We start from the raw sequence: 13,907 nt of genomic DNA, 5'->3' as shown, positions 1-13,907 counted from the left end.
TATGAGGCTGCTCTCGCCGACAGGGTCGTCACATTGTCGCATGCTTTCCCTAGCCCTTTCTGCCTAATCACGGTTCACCTTTGACCGGGGCGACGTTGGAAAATGTTGTTCCCAGTTGTGGTGGTATGATGATTGGTGGAGAAAAAGAAAGAGAAAACAAAAAAATAACTCAGAAAATAAAACGACGCTCACGCCGCGCGCATTGTGATGCAAAAGGGGCTGTTTTCCCTCGTTCAATGATTCATTTTCTCACACCTTCCAAGGGACGGCGCTTTTGTTGACAATTATGCAGATGAAGCGATGAACAGTGTGCGAACGGTGGGCAGGTTTGGTATTAATTCAATTTCTAGCTGAAATGCAGTTGTCGAGCAGTTGAAGGGTGAGTTTTTCGCTTCTTTCATCAGAACAATGCTGAAAAGCGGCACCCTCAATTGTATTGTCTTGTTAACGCTACCGAAGAGCCGCCCAGGAAACGGGAAACTCACAGATAATGTCGAAATCTGGTATGCGCACTAGAGCCTCATCTACGGCTTCGGCTGTACGTGAATTGTCTCTCCTTTGCAAAATGCTCGTGTTTAATATGATCCGAACAACACAACAAGGCATCCAGCGTCCGCACTTGTCCGGCCTGAGTTCGGAGCTCGTTTGCAACTGCACTTGAATGCACTCGCCTGCCCTTCAACCAACGCTCGCAACAGCTGCTCGGCCGCTGCGTTTGGCCGATGGCATTTAATTACAAGCAGTCAGATGAAAATAATTCACCACTTCGATCATTAACCGTGTGCAGCTGGTGGCCGCTGGTATGCGCATATGACGGGTGTTGTGCATCAATATGGGAGTCATTTGAAACCGCTCCAGCGGATACACCACCCTCTCCGTGACCTTATCATCCCGTTCCATCGCGAATGACACGCCAACGCATATGCACACCACAGGGATGCATCACAATGCACTTGCAACCGAGGTCGTTTTGCATGCACACAGTGCACACGACCACAATCCAACCTCGAACGCCAAAACCACGCTCTGTGGAGGACATTTTACCGCCCGCTTGCGTTTTCAATGCAGGAAAATGCACTCTCTCTCTCTCCCGTTCTTTCCATCGCTAAAAGGGATGCGCTGTATTTGGGTGGTGGCTCGAGTGCAGTAAATAATTGTTCGATAGATGAACCACATTGATGAGCTCCTCGCAACCCTCTCGCGAGTGTGACCATAAAAATGGCATCTATTCATAACGGCATGCGCTAATGTCTAAATTCGTTCGATCTACGCCATCACAACGAATGCAACCCAGAACGGGAAATACGTTCCTTTCTCTGGTATCACACCGAGGACGACCGGAATGGAAGGCGGAATTTTCAATGGCTTCACAATCACCGTCAAGGGTGCGCAGTCGCAAGTCGAGAGTACATAAAAAAGTGCATTTACATACGAGTTTCATAATGCGCGCATTCCCCCGGGGCAAGCGGTCCAAGCAGCGATAGAGCGAGATAGACCGGCGGGTTTTAATTATCGATTCGATTACAAGGCCAACTGTCATCTTTCGTCATTTATACCCCGACGTCGGCGTCGGTCGTTTTCTTCGAACCACGCTCACCGACCGGGTGGAATGTTGTGGAGGTCCGCGTGCCAGATCTACGATCTGCTAAACCAATAAAGATCATCTCAGTCCGCTTGCGTCGCGGGCGGTTTCATTCACGCAAGTGCGCGGCCTTTCGATGCGCATCCACGCTGGCGCCACGCAACGCAACGGACATGTGGATGCGCAAATGCCGGCGCCAGCCATCGGTTGGCCATCGGAAATTTGCAATGAATGGATGCTGGTGGTTTCTTTTTTGCGTGTGTGTGCCTTCCAGTGCATCGAAAGTGCATGGTGGCGGTGGTTTGTTGAGCTGGATTGCGGGGAGAGCATAATTTTAGCTCGTTTCCCCGCACGCACAGTGGAAAGCAATGTCACCAACACGTGTGTGTGTGTGTGTGCGAGGAACGAGGAGATGTTTTATCCTCGTCTGCTGTTTGACTATGTTTGGTTGTTGGGTGAAGCCTCAATGGCACGAGCCAGATCTACAGGAGGAGAGAGAGAGAAAGAGAGAGAGACGTATAGAGAAGAAGCGGTGGAAGCGACGACTCGGGTAACATGTTTAATCGGACGGCATAAGCCGATGCTACTTCAGCGGCCAATTATTGCCTTTGACATAAATACACACGAATTTAACATCGGCGCATCGGTTGGAAGTATTTTATGGAACCAGCAGCGGCCGGGAAAAGGTGGCCACAGGGCAGAGGGATGTGTTTCGCTGTCGTGTTTACTTTATCAACTGTAATCCGCGTGTCGGCCGGTGGTCGGTGGCCATTTTCGACATCCGAGGGCCATGGTCAAAAGTCGAGTGTCGCTGCTTTTCCGTTCTACATCCCACACAGAGTAGTTCATCCCCGTGGGCTTTGGTTGGAAAATTACAGTTCTCGAATCGAGCCACTGGCACAACCACGAACTTGTTGGTTTGACTTTCGACGAAGCCGGAACTCGTTTTCATCTCTTTGCCGGTGCAAACCGAGCGACGTTTTCCCAGATTTGAAGCGAAATGGAAAATCTGGCTGGATGTTGCGCGCTTCTGCTCGTCTCCGGCTGCATGCTGCTAAACATTTTCATTATCCTCTCCGAGTCCAACCCAACCGTCGTCATAGAGCTTGCTCGCAAACTGGTGCCTTCTGCCGGTGGCGGTACTTTTTAGGGAGATAATCTTGTTTCCGGTGTCGTCATTCGGAATAACATGATTTGTTGAGCGTTGATGGTGAAAGCCTCGAGCTCCAGCTAAACCAGCCACCAGGGGTGCTCAAGGGTAGAGTAGAAGAGAGTTACTGGTGGCAGAAGAGCGTCAATCTCCCTGCATGATGCACTGCGTGTTCCACCCGTTCGGGTTTCATTTGCGTGCAAAATTGCAACTGCAGCTGCAACTGAAAAGTATAATTTGTTTCCCTCGATAAGCGGAGCCTGTCCGCGCGTCTGCAACCTCCCGATGTGCCTTTGAGCAGACTAAAATCGTGTTTATGTTTAGTTGGATGGCTTTTTCCGGCAGAGCGAATGTTAATTGTTAACAGAGCTCATCTACTTCATGTTTTCTGATTTATTTTACCGTGCGATACGTGTGCATGTGGATACGACTGAGCGAATTGTGTTGGTTTTGGCAAAAACATTTAGCTGAAATGACCACGTTATGTGATACAATTTGTACAAATGTTCCTGTCATAGGAATGCACAGCGAAACACGAGAAGTATGTAATGTTTCATCATACGAACATGCTCACTGCGTGTTGTTTGTTGTAAAGGCATTTTGAAAACATTTACCATAGCATCAGTCTTCAGGCAGTCTAGCTGTGTGATTTTTGTTATCAACGCTATTTTTAAATCCTAAATACTTCCTATGTTGGTCTACGATGTTCTTTTTTCGTGAATCTTGGCTTAATTTTGGCTAGACTTTGCAAGTTAAAAGAAAACACCGATAAGCCATGATAAGCATTACATTTATGGCACGAGCTTGGTGATAACCCGATCAGTGAATAAACCAAGTGAACGTTTTGATAATCTACCAAATGTTGGCTGAATTCATACGTGCGTGTCAGGCTAGTGAAACAATTACAAAAGAGTTTGTTCATCAAGAAACAAAAGGAATTCTTTTTGCATCGGCCGGGAATCGAACCCGGGCCGCCCGCGTGGCAGGCGAGCATTCTACCACTGAACCACCGATGCTTGTGATGAGCGATGATCCAACATACGTCCGGGCCGTGCACCAGCTTACTTAGATCTTCGAACGTTTGAGTCGACCAGAAATTATCTAAACCGGCCCGGCTGTGATCCCTAACCCGCCATAAATCCACCGATGGGTAGAGAAAATTAAGCAGAAAGGCCTTTCATTTTATGCTATCTGGTTTCGTCACGTTTTATGCTAAATTGCCAATCATAGTAATATGATATGCTTTATTCTAATTTATAGTTCCTGATCACGGTCGGCCGATGGCCATTCGCTTCAGTAGACCGAAACGAAGCGCATACCCTTGCACAGGCTGGCACAACAAATGCATTGCCTGGCTTGTGCTTTGGTCTCGTTGTCGTTGCTTGATGAGCTGCACCGGTCTGTCCAGCCGCGTTGGATACATCTCATTATTCGACATTCTTGTCTTCGTTTGTGGTGCATCGTCCAGCAAATCGCGGCACGTGATGCACCACCTCCAATCAAGTGATGAACAGGAGGCGAAGACGCAGGAAGGCCATCAAACGCAGGGGGACAGAAGTAAATGCATTCCCGGTGCATTCCGGCTTAGCGCGATTCCGTCCGCGTGCAGCACGCGGACGAATACACGCGTCGAAACCACGGCCGTTGGTTCGTAGATTGCATAATGCATGAGCACAAGTGCATAACGAATGTGTTCTCTTGTCTACCGCACGCAAGCATCGCGAGTTGCTCTTGAGCCGGCTCGACTCTTTTAGGGTGCTTCTCTGTCGGTCCCGGAGACTGCGCTGCCTTTGTTTTGGGGCCTACCGAAATGAATAAAAATACTAAACGGATCGAAATGAATGGCTCTGCTCGCTGAAGATGCAGCTGCAATTGATCTGCGCGGAAGGTACGTAGCATAAATGGCTAGCGAACAGCGAACCGTGCTTAACCACAGCGTGCATATGTACGTGGTGCGTTTGACATATGCAGGCATGCTAAACCGTTCCCAAGCGAGAGAGAGAGAGCGAATATACCCCGACATTGCGACGGGAATCGATCGGGCAACGCCGCTGCAGCAACGACCGATGTTTATGATGCAATTTAGATTTAAATATGGAGCAATTAATCACTGTAAAGTTTATTTATTGCGGTTTGGGGGAAAAGGCGACAGGAAACGGCTACCGAGCGCGCCAAAGCGCCATCCGTCCTGCACCGCCAGTCGACTTTCCTTGTTGGCAAATATTGACCATTTTACCTCCGCCACATGGGTCCATCTCCTTCCGGCTTTGCTTGACGGTGATGGCGTCCGGCACCTAATGGGTGGCTACTTTTGGTGGGTCCATTGCGAAAAGATCGTGTGCGCAATTGCGAACGCATATTGATTGTTTGCGTGAGAAAACAGTGGCACTAATTTTGAATCAGGACTGTCCTGGTTGCGGTACTCTGTTTAGTTTGGTTTTACACGATTTTGTAATGAAACGCGATGTAAATTTGCATTTAGTAGACCTTTTTGGTAGAATTTTTGAAGCAGATTTGGCATGCTATGGTCTTAACGCATTTTGTAGTTTTGTACGAGTTCTTGTCTGTTCGTTCATGACAACCTGTTACACAACATGCTGCTCCCGGGAGATGATCTTCATTGCCATGTCGCTTTCCCAAGCACATTCCATCCTTTCCGAAGGTGACGCAATAAGCATACGTTTGGTCGCGGAAGACGAAATGCTGTCAGTCGTCGTTCCGCGCCATGTAGCAGTAAGCCACCCAATCTACCAGTTGTTAGAAACAGTTGAAATTCCTTCCAATAAGCAGGTGGATTAATGAACTAGTCCGTGCGATAGGGCCAACTCGACGGCTGGCTACTTCACGGACTGTGCGTGCCCACCGAGACATGATTGCAGTTCAACGATTACGGGGATGTCGCCAAAGGGAAATTAACATATTTTAATTGATTTGTTCACAACACAACACAACAAGTTTTATTTCGGTGGGCCCGGCTCACGTTGTAGCAGCGCGTTCCATTTTTATCACGCACCGAAAGAACAGCGCTGAAAAAGTGCGGTTTTACGGTTGCAAGAAAAAAAAACATGGCCCCCGCGATCGTATTCAGAAACGAGAAACAGAACACCACCGAGACGCGTTCCTCGAGGCCCTTGCAACCGAGTTATGCAGCGAAGCAACAATTTCCCGAGCAGGTTGAGTAAGGGGGCCTTAATTTATGCTAATAGATTGTGTATAATTTTCAGGGTCATCAACCGGCCACTCCGCGGGTGGCTAAAGGTACACTAACATAAAAGTGGAGGAGATAGAAAGAGAGAAAAAGGTAGACGGTAGAAAACCAGCACCACCGATAGTTTGTTTTTATGGGAGCAAAAATTTTCGATCCAATAATTCATTTGTCACGGCGAGCGTGTTGGTGGAAAATTGTTTTCCTGATGAGCCCCTAGTCCCAAGCTCGGCGGTGAAAATGTCGCCCACACGAACACGCACGGCACAACACCTGTTTTCAGCCGTGCACGTCCCCGTTGGTGGCGAATGTTGGCCGTGTGCTAGATTACATCGGCGAACGAAAGTGACTTCTGATCGCACGACGGAAGAGACACCGGCCAAGCAGACACGCTGGTTTTTTCTCGCCAGAGATCGCGTCCCATAACTCACTTGCACTTGCACATCCGGCTGGCCACTTTCGTCTCATTTCCTTCGTCGCACGCGAGGCGGTCCGATGAGGAATCCGATGATAAATCGCTAGAGAAAAAATATGCCGCGCCGGTCGTTAATCACTGGGTACAAAACGCGCGCCCTGAGAATGTCCCTGCCGCCGGGCTTTACAGTGGCCTTCCACGTTGTCGCGCGTATCGCACACAACGTTTTGTTTTCCCGCAGGGCAAATGGCTAACTTGAGCTGGTGGGATCGCTTGGTGGCTTCCTACGCGCGGGAAAAATCGACCCCAACCGTTGGGTCGCTATGCCACGGCTATTCTACTTTCGTTTTCTAGCCATTTCTCGTGCCACACGATCCCTATGAGACCCTGGGAACGAGCATAACGAGCATATCGCCACACGCGCCCTGGGCCGAAGACTCGCACACGCTCATCTTGCCGTGGTCCCTAATTGTCGTCATTAATTTTCCACCGAAGCTGCCACTTTCGCCGCTTGTGCACGCATCTCATCGAGGCACGGTTCGCGGCTCCGATTAGCTAGCCAGCTTGCGCGTCCTCTTTGGCCGGATCGTTGAGATTTTTCCTCCCGCTGGCACTCCGCTGGCTTTCTTCGGCAGCTGGAGCAAAGCGGAAAATAATCGTATCATCCGTGGTCGGTTCGATCGATGATTAATTGGAAATCGAGCAGGGAAGCGAGCCACATGGGACCGCTGACACGCGGGCGGTATTTATGGGTTTTAATGCCTGGAGCACGTTAAATTCATAAATCACACATAATGCTCGGGTTTTGATTTAAAGTCGCACTGCTTCTCAAAGCAACCATAAATAAATTTGGGAATATCGAGCATAAAACATGTCGCCAATGAATCGAAACCCGTTGGGTGTGCGCGAATCGAGAAACTTAAAGCAACCACCTGCATCCGGGCATTAATTGGAGTGGTGGCTTTTCGAGTGGTTCTATTTTTAGCTCCCTTTCACTGGGTCTCGCATGTGGCCGGTCCGGGGTGGGAGAGTTTGTTACAATAGGGATCTTTGTTTGGTCTCAGGGTTGCGGGCGCTGCAAACGAAAGAAATGTCGGCGTGAAGCTGGTTTCGTGCGCGATTAAACGTGGATAACAACGGCGCCGTGGCTTAGTTGGTTAAAGCGCCTGTCTAGTAAACAGGAGATCGTGAGTTCGAATCTCGCCGGAGCCTAAAGCTGCACAGTGTAAGTTTGACACAATTGTGCGAAGGATTTACGATGCAGCAGGATGTTTTTTGGAATATTATAATTTATGTACTTTTGGATCACGAAATACTATCAAAATGCAACATATTTATGTCGACGATTCGTATGCACCTTACGATTGCATAACAATTCCATAATCCCGTGGAGACTTGACAAATCAAATCCGGGTCCAACCTTTGCATAAGAGATCAACCCTCCAGAGCATCATAACCAACGATTGACGTAGATCATGTCAGTGCTATAAGTTGTCGGGCAGGTTGTGTTTAGTTTTGCTCTTTTCATCGCTCGCTTTCCTATTTATTTTCCTAGTTTAGCTGGGGTGTGTTTTTCCAAAGCTGCATTGGGGAAAGCCCAATCATGAAGCCAAAGATTCCTGTTTAGTGGAGGCCCCTTCTGGGGAATAAAAATTTGTCGATCGAAAAGTAACGCAAACATTTACGTTACCGCCCAGGTCGAGCGAAGGGACGGTTGATCCCCCAGAGCAGGTCACCGAGAGGGCGATTTGGGGGAGGAAGTAAAAAAAAACACATAAAGCAAACATCAAATCAGAGAAGCCGAGAGTTCACTCGAGATGGGTTTCATAGTTTTGGGCCACCGGGGAAGCCATCACGGTGCTTCAACTGGCGGAGATAATTGAGCGTTCCGATGGCGGCTCATACGAGATTGGATAACGAAAAACGACGTCATGAACGGGGCTTCTTTTTGCGCCCCTCTGAACTTCTGGGCCAAACCGGATGGAAATTTGAAACGCAAACTGGATTTGATCAAAATCAACCCCCGGTGGAGGGAACAAGTAGAGCATTCGGAACTTTTTTCTCCGTCCAAAATCGTTCTGACTTCGTTTCTGTTCTGCATGCCTCCACGCCATACCGTTTCTCGTAGGCCTCGAGAAGCCTTCGCTTTCTACGCTTGGTTTTTCGTTTGAACCTTTCCTTGTCGAGGGTACGATTTAAAGAACCTATCGCTCTCTCCTGCAAGAGTTGGTGGCTTTTGAGCGCCACTTTAAGATTCTGCTGACCAACATTCAACGGAAACTGGACCGGTTTGGCTCGTGTCGGCAGCTCGCCGGCAACCGTCGGAAGCTAAATCCTGTGTGTTGCGCCTGGAGCTAAAAGTACCGCAAATTATTTATACCCCCGTGCGGATTCGAATTAGCTAACATTGCTTTCGAGGCAGCGTACAATCAAAAACCGCAAATATCTACCGAACTCTAAATCATTTCATTTGGAGGCGATGCTGGTGAAAGAGCCCTCAAACTGGCCACAATCAGCAATTCGAGCGTGAACAACGTTAAGTTGGGGGATTTTTGTAGTGCAAAGTTTACCTCCCGTTTGATGTGTGAAGCCCAAAGGCGGCACGTTGGATCGTACGTGCTCAATTGTTCTGGAAAACACAAACGACTTAATTTGTATCTGCCCGCCCTGCCTGACATCGCAAGGAGCCCGTGGACGTCACTCGATTGTGAAACGAAACATGGAAGGTATGATTACCGGGCTCAATTGGCGAAATCAATTGGATAGTGTCGAAAGTAGATATCCCAACATTCCGCTCTCGGTGTGCATCAGACTGCACGGTTTCAAAATTGTATTGCCTCTTTTCCAAACGCGCCCGATGCGTTCCGATCTGTTCGAATCCTGGGCACAATTCGTTCGACCGGAAATCATGACCCGCTGCTAGCCGTTCGATGGTTAGCCAACGCAGAGACACGCAAGTGCTAGAAACGTGTACCGGAAATTAGATTGATTCGGTCGTGTTCTTCCAAATGGAAATGAGACACAAGCTGGGGCCGAGAGCGAACGTAGAACGCAACACCTGCCAGAACTGACTGGAGAAGAACGCTTTGAACTGGTTCAGTTCGCTGTTCGTTCGTGTTCGTTTAGGGAACGGAATTTTAATTAAATTTGAAGCGATTTTTTCATCCGCTCCCTAGAGTCGGAAACGTTCAGCCGATCAGTTGCAATCAATTCGGTCCGATGAACATTTTTATTGATACCATAATTCGATACCGGCCCGCTAGGCTAATCTCGACAAGGTGCTAAAATGAACGATAAAAGGCTATTATATAATACCAAAGCCCCGACCCTGACCTAAGCTTTGAAGCTCTCTCTCTGGGGGCTGATAAGGCAGCTGAGATAAGCTCAATGTGATGTGGCTGAAGGAAAGTCCCTGTGGTGTACTTGCATACAATGCCAGTGTGCTCGGAATGCTTCGCTGGAATGAGGAACATATTAGCTCTCATTTAGGCGGCCTCCAAACGACCTCCAGCTCCTTCGGGAGTCGTTAATTACATCGCGATTACGTCGCGATTGGTAACACGCGAATTCGCATAGCGAAACCAACGAACCCCAAGCATGGCAGTTCCCGTTTGAGCTTCTGATAACGGATTCCTTCCGCTCGACATATTTCCCAAAACCAGAACGGCCTACATGGCAAAGTCCCGTTTGGGAGTTGGGGTTTTCGGGCGTGAAAATAAAAACCTCACCCGGTCGGTTGCGATCAAATCACACATCGCGACGGCACAGGGTGCCAGACTCCGAGCCGTCTGATTGGCAGCCCAACCGAGAACTGGTTTCTGAGCGCCACCTAAGAGGGACTAAAACCGACGGAACTTGCCGTTCTAATCCCACTCACGAGCGTTGTGAACGAGTTTGAGCCCTCCGAAGGAAGGAGCCGCTGCGTTTTGACGTGGATCTTGATGCCAGAAGCTCTGCCTCTGCGATCGGGTCGTTGACTTGACTTCTGTCGGAAAGTCGCCAAAACAACCCCACGATCTAATCAATCCACGATGGCGAGATGTAGTCCGGATCAGGATTTATTGTTTCCTCGTTGTCGGAGAGTTATGACGGGAAATGATCCCGTTTCGTCACCGGTGGGATCTGGAGCCGTATCTCGAAGGTCGGAACGCTTTAGATGCTAATATGTTTCAAATGTGCTTCTCGCTAAACTCGTCCATCAAGGTTGCGAGGGCTCTGGAAACGAGCTAAATGTCGCGTTAGTTGACGTTCGCGTGCATACTTTGTTGCCCATGTGATAGCGCTAGACGCTGGAATGTCGGCCACGGTTAGCTGATTTGAATTTGGTCGTCAGCCGAGACGTGCCTTCGATCAGCCCATAAATCTCGCCGCGTCTCGCACTGGCTCTTTGCGCACCTTGAACGAGAGCCATAAAGGTGGCTAAAACGATGCCAAACATTCCACCGTGCGATCGAGTCGCTCGTAATGGCCTTAAACCGATGACATTATGCAAACGCGCCCAGCACCGTCAGCTCCATTTCGGGACATTTCCACTTATCGGCACGATGTGTCTCAGGTGAGCCTGCTGTGATGGGTGTCCTTTTTGGCGACAACCGGCCAGTGGCCATTAAGCATCATTACATCCATTTCGTCAATCGTTCTGGCCGTATCTGACGCGTATCGGTTCGTTTGAGGCGATGATCGCCTGCTAATCGGCCGTCTTGCTTAAACGAATGAAACTGCGACTGCATCCATCTTGTGTGGTGTTCTTCGCATGCAGGGTGATCGTTTCGTGGCGGTTTTTTTTACCTTTCCTATAGACGGTTGGGAAGAAGTGTCGCACCCAAACGCACTTGAGATCCACAACAAAGAGCTACATTGGTTAGCCCAATCAAGCGCTGGTTAGGTGCGCAGCCATAAAAAAGCCGGCCGATGATTGCTCAAGCGACCTTCCTTCAAACTGCGTTCATAATGCAGTTAGCTCTTGCGGAATTGCCAATAAATTAGCTCGTCCGTATCGACGTCTATTAGTTGCCGTGTACCGTGTCTCGTACGACGCCGTCCCTCAGAGATCACTAGCTTCGCCAGTTGGCTGCAGTTGGACCGGCGAGTCGTAAATATTCAAATGATCAAAGCACTATGCGTCTTTGAATGCGCATTCCTTAGTCTGCTTTTTTGCAACATCACATCACACAGATGGCCATTTTGATGATGCCGTGAACTGCCATTCAAAGTGAAGCAGCGCGCGCGTATGGTTGCGAAATATTATCTCCACTCATGGAGACATTATTTTCCAATTGTTCCCAACCGAATGGCACGCGGGAAATTACGCCATCGAAGGGAGTTTCAATGGAACGCTGTTACGCCTGCTGAAAGGGTCGGATTAATCCTTGGACTGTGTCCTGGCCGGGGCAATGGATGCTTTGATTGAGCTGATCGGATGCATTCAATCGATCGAAGGTTACCTGTTACTTACATATTGACATTATCGATGTCAGGCACTTAAAACTATTGGTCGCAGAAGTAAACAACGCACAGTTCTCACGTTCCCTTGTGGCTCTCGTCGTAGGCAACGGAGTGAGGTCTTGCACGAAAACACTCGAAACCTGTTGCACCTTCGTCACCCTAATTGATTGCAGTTGATGACATGGCTTGCTTGGGCGGGCAAATTGCCACTCATTACGGCATCCAATTTGATTGATTCCACCGAGCGCGAGGATTTACGAGGTTCGCGTTGCATATGGCCACCTACATCAGCGATTTCATCAACATCATCGCGATCATCATCTCTAGACGCTCCCATCGCTTGGGAGGCATCGAAACCGATAATCGAGGACGGGCGCGGAGTGTGCGGCCACGGAAAAGCGGTCTCGGGAAGGGGCGCGACCCCCTTTGCGATGACGCTAAAATCGGTGGAAAATGGGTTATTATGCGCGGGTCGGCAAAAAGGTTAAAACCATTAGCGGCTCTTCGATCCGCGGGAAGCGTTCTTTCATGCTTCCCGAAAGGCACTCGAAAACCGGTGCTTGAGCATGTAAAATAAGGAGTGTGTGTATGTGTTTCGTGAAGTGGGACCCGTCTCAAGCAATGATTGAGAATAGTTGAATCCGGTGGAAGCTGCCGTGAAGTAGAAGGGATTAATGTGGACCCTCACAACAACCGCGTGGCTTGACGCGAGGTTGCTAGGACGATTATGTCGTTTCGATAGTCATCGATTTTATACTGAGGGAGAGAAAGACAGCAATCTGGATCCTTGAAGAGAGTTTTTGAGGCGAAAGCCAATCTCGACGACTTATCAACGTGGAAAAGACGACATTATTTAAGAGGTTTAAATGGATGTTGTGCTAGGCAACGACGCGCTAAGTGAGCAAAAGGACGCATTCACTCGTACCTGTAAAGGGGTTACATCTTGAGAGTACATTTCTAGCACAGAGTGTTTTCCGAAAGTACAATAACAAGCAAGTAGCGGAAGCTTGTCTTTGGATTATGTTGGTACTTCAAACATCATATCACGAAATCAGTACTTACACAAGTGGCTTGTTTGTGCACAAAGCCATAACACACCAGGGAGCAGTTTTCATCTGGAAAGTTCAGGTGATTTTCGTAATCTGTATAGGATTTATAGGATGTTGTGCGCTCCACGTGTTCTGCTGCTTCATTTTAAAATGTTTTTAATTGCTCTCCAGCCGATCGTAGAACGTGTTTTAATTTGCCCATCAAGTCGACATCCATCCCAATCGCAGCTCCTGCTACCATTCGATGACGCTGCGGACATGGTGCTTGTTCGTGAAAATTTTTAATTGAATTTTCGCACTGCTAGTGCCTCCCGTGCATTTCAATCGATTACGTGACGAAAACACAAACCCCGCCAAAGGATTGCGAGTGTGTTGCGAGAGCGCGTCCGGTGGCTTCCGGTTGGCGTGTTCTTCCAGAGCGAGCGAGTTTGGGAGGTTTAATTGGAAACGGTCATATTCCGATCATGATTCTTGGGTCTCGTAGCGTGCGGGAAATTTCCTCGGGCAATCCGGCATTCAGCACACACATGACGGTCATCATCTTGTTACGCTGCCGTCGCCATCACTCATCAGTATGCTCGTAAATGTTTCGGTCGTCAGTACTGTACCCTCGTCATGACGACAAACGGTTTCCCTCGCGTTGCGTTGGGAAAACGTGTGTAATTTTCGTTGGCCGGTCACTTCAACGCCCTTGCCCATTCTGGATGTTCGCCTCATAAATCCTTTCGTTTGACTGTCGTTACGCGCTGGCGATGGATGGATCAATATTTATAATTACATCGTGTCTGACACCTTGAGTGGGGAGCTGGTCTGATTCGTTGAGCGAAACGAGAGGAAAATCTCTACGTCCAAGACGGTGTCTGGCGTAGTATTCGTTTTCTCTACATCGTCAATGTAACGAGCAGTTTTAATTGTTTCAGGCATGTGTACAGAATGTCTGCTGTACTTTTGACCCGCCATTTTTCATTCCACAACTCTTGGAAAGAAACATCTCTTGTGGGTTCGATGTGGATAGAACCAAAATATTGGGTTTTTTTCTCCATGCACTTAATCATTTTCAT

The 13,907-nt window shown here is 48.7% G+C and overlaps 1 protein-coding gene and 2 non-coding genes across 3 annotated transcripts in view; 2 read left to right on the top strand and 1 right to left on the bottom strand.

Annotated features, from left to right (window-relative positions):
• Positions 1–13,907, top strand: part of LOC128722967 (probable G-protein coupled receptor Mth-like 1) — a 132,513-nt gene that overhangs the window by 65,514 nt on the left and 53,092 nt on the right. The window lies entirely within an intron of this gene.
• Positions 3,678–3,748, bottom strand: Trnag-gcc (transfer RNA glycine (anticodon GCC)). Its single transcript has one exon. It is a non-coding gene; the product is annotated as a tRNA-Gly (tRNA).
• Positions 7,491–7,564, top strand: Trnat-agu (transfer RNA threonine (anticodon AGU)). The gene has a single exon. It is a non-coding gene; the product is annotated as a tRNA-Thr (tRNA).

Source organism: Anopheles nili, chromosome 3 (genome assembly GCF_943737925.1).
Source record: "Anopheles nili chromosome 3, idAnoNiliSN_F5_01, whole genome shotgun sequence".
Lineage (NCBI taxonomy): Eukaryota > Metazoa > Arthropoda > Insecta > Diptera > Culicidae > Anopheles > Anopheles nili.
Note: the sequence above shows the minus strand (reverse complement) of the source record. Positions and strands in the feature narration are given on the sequence as shown.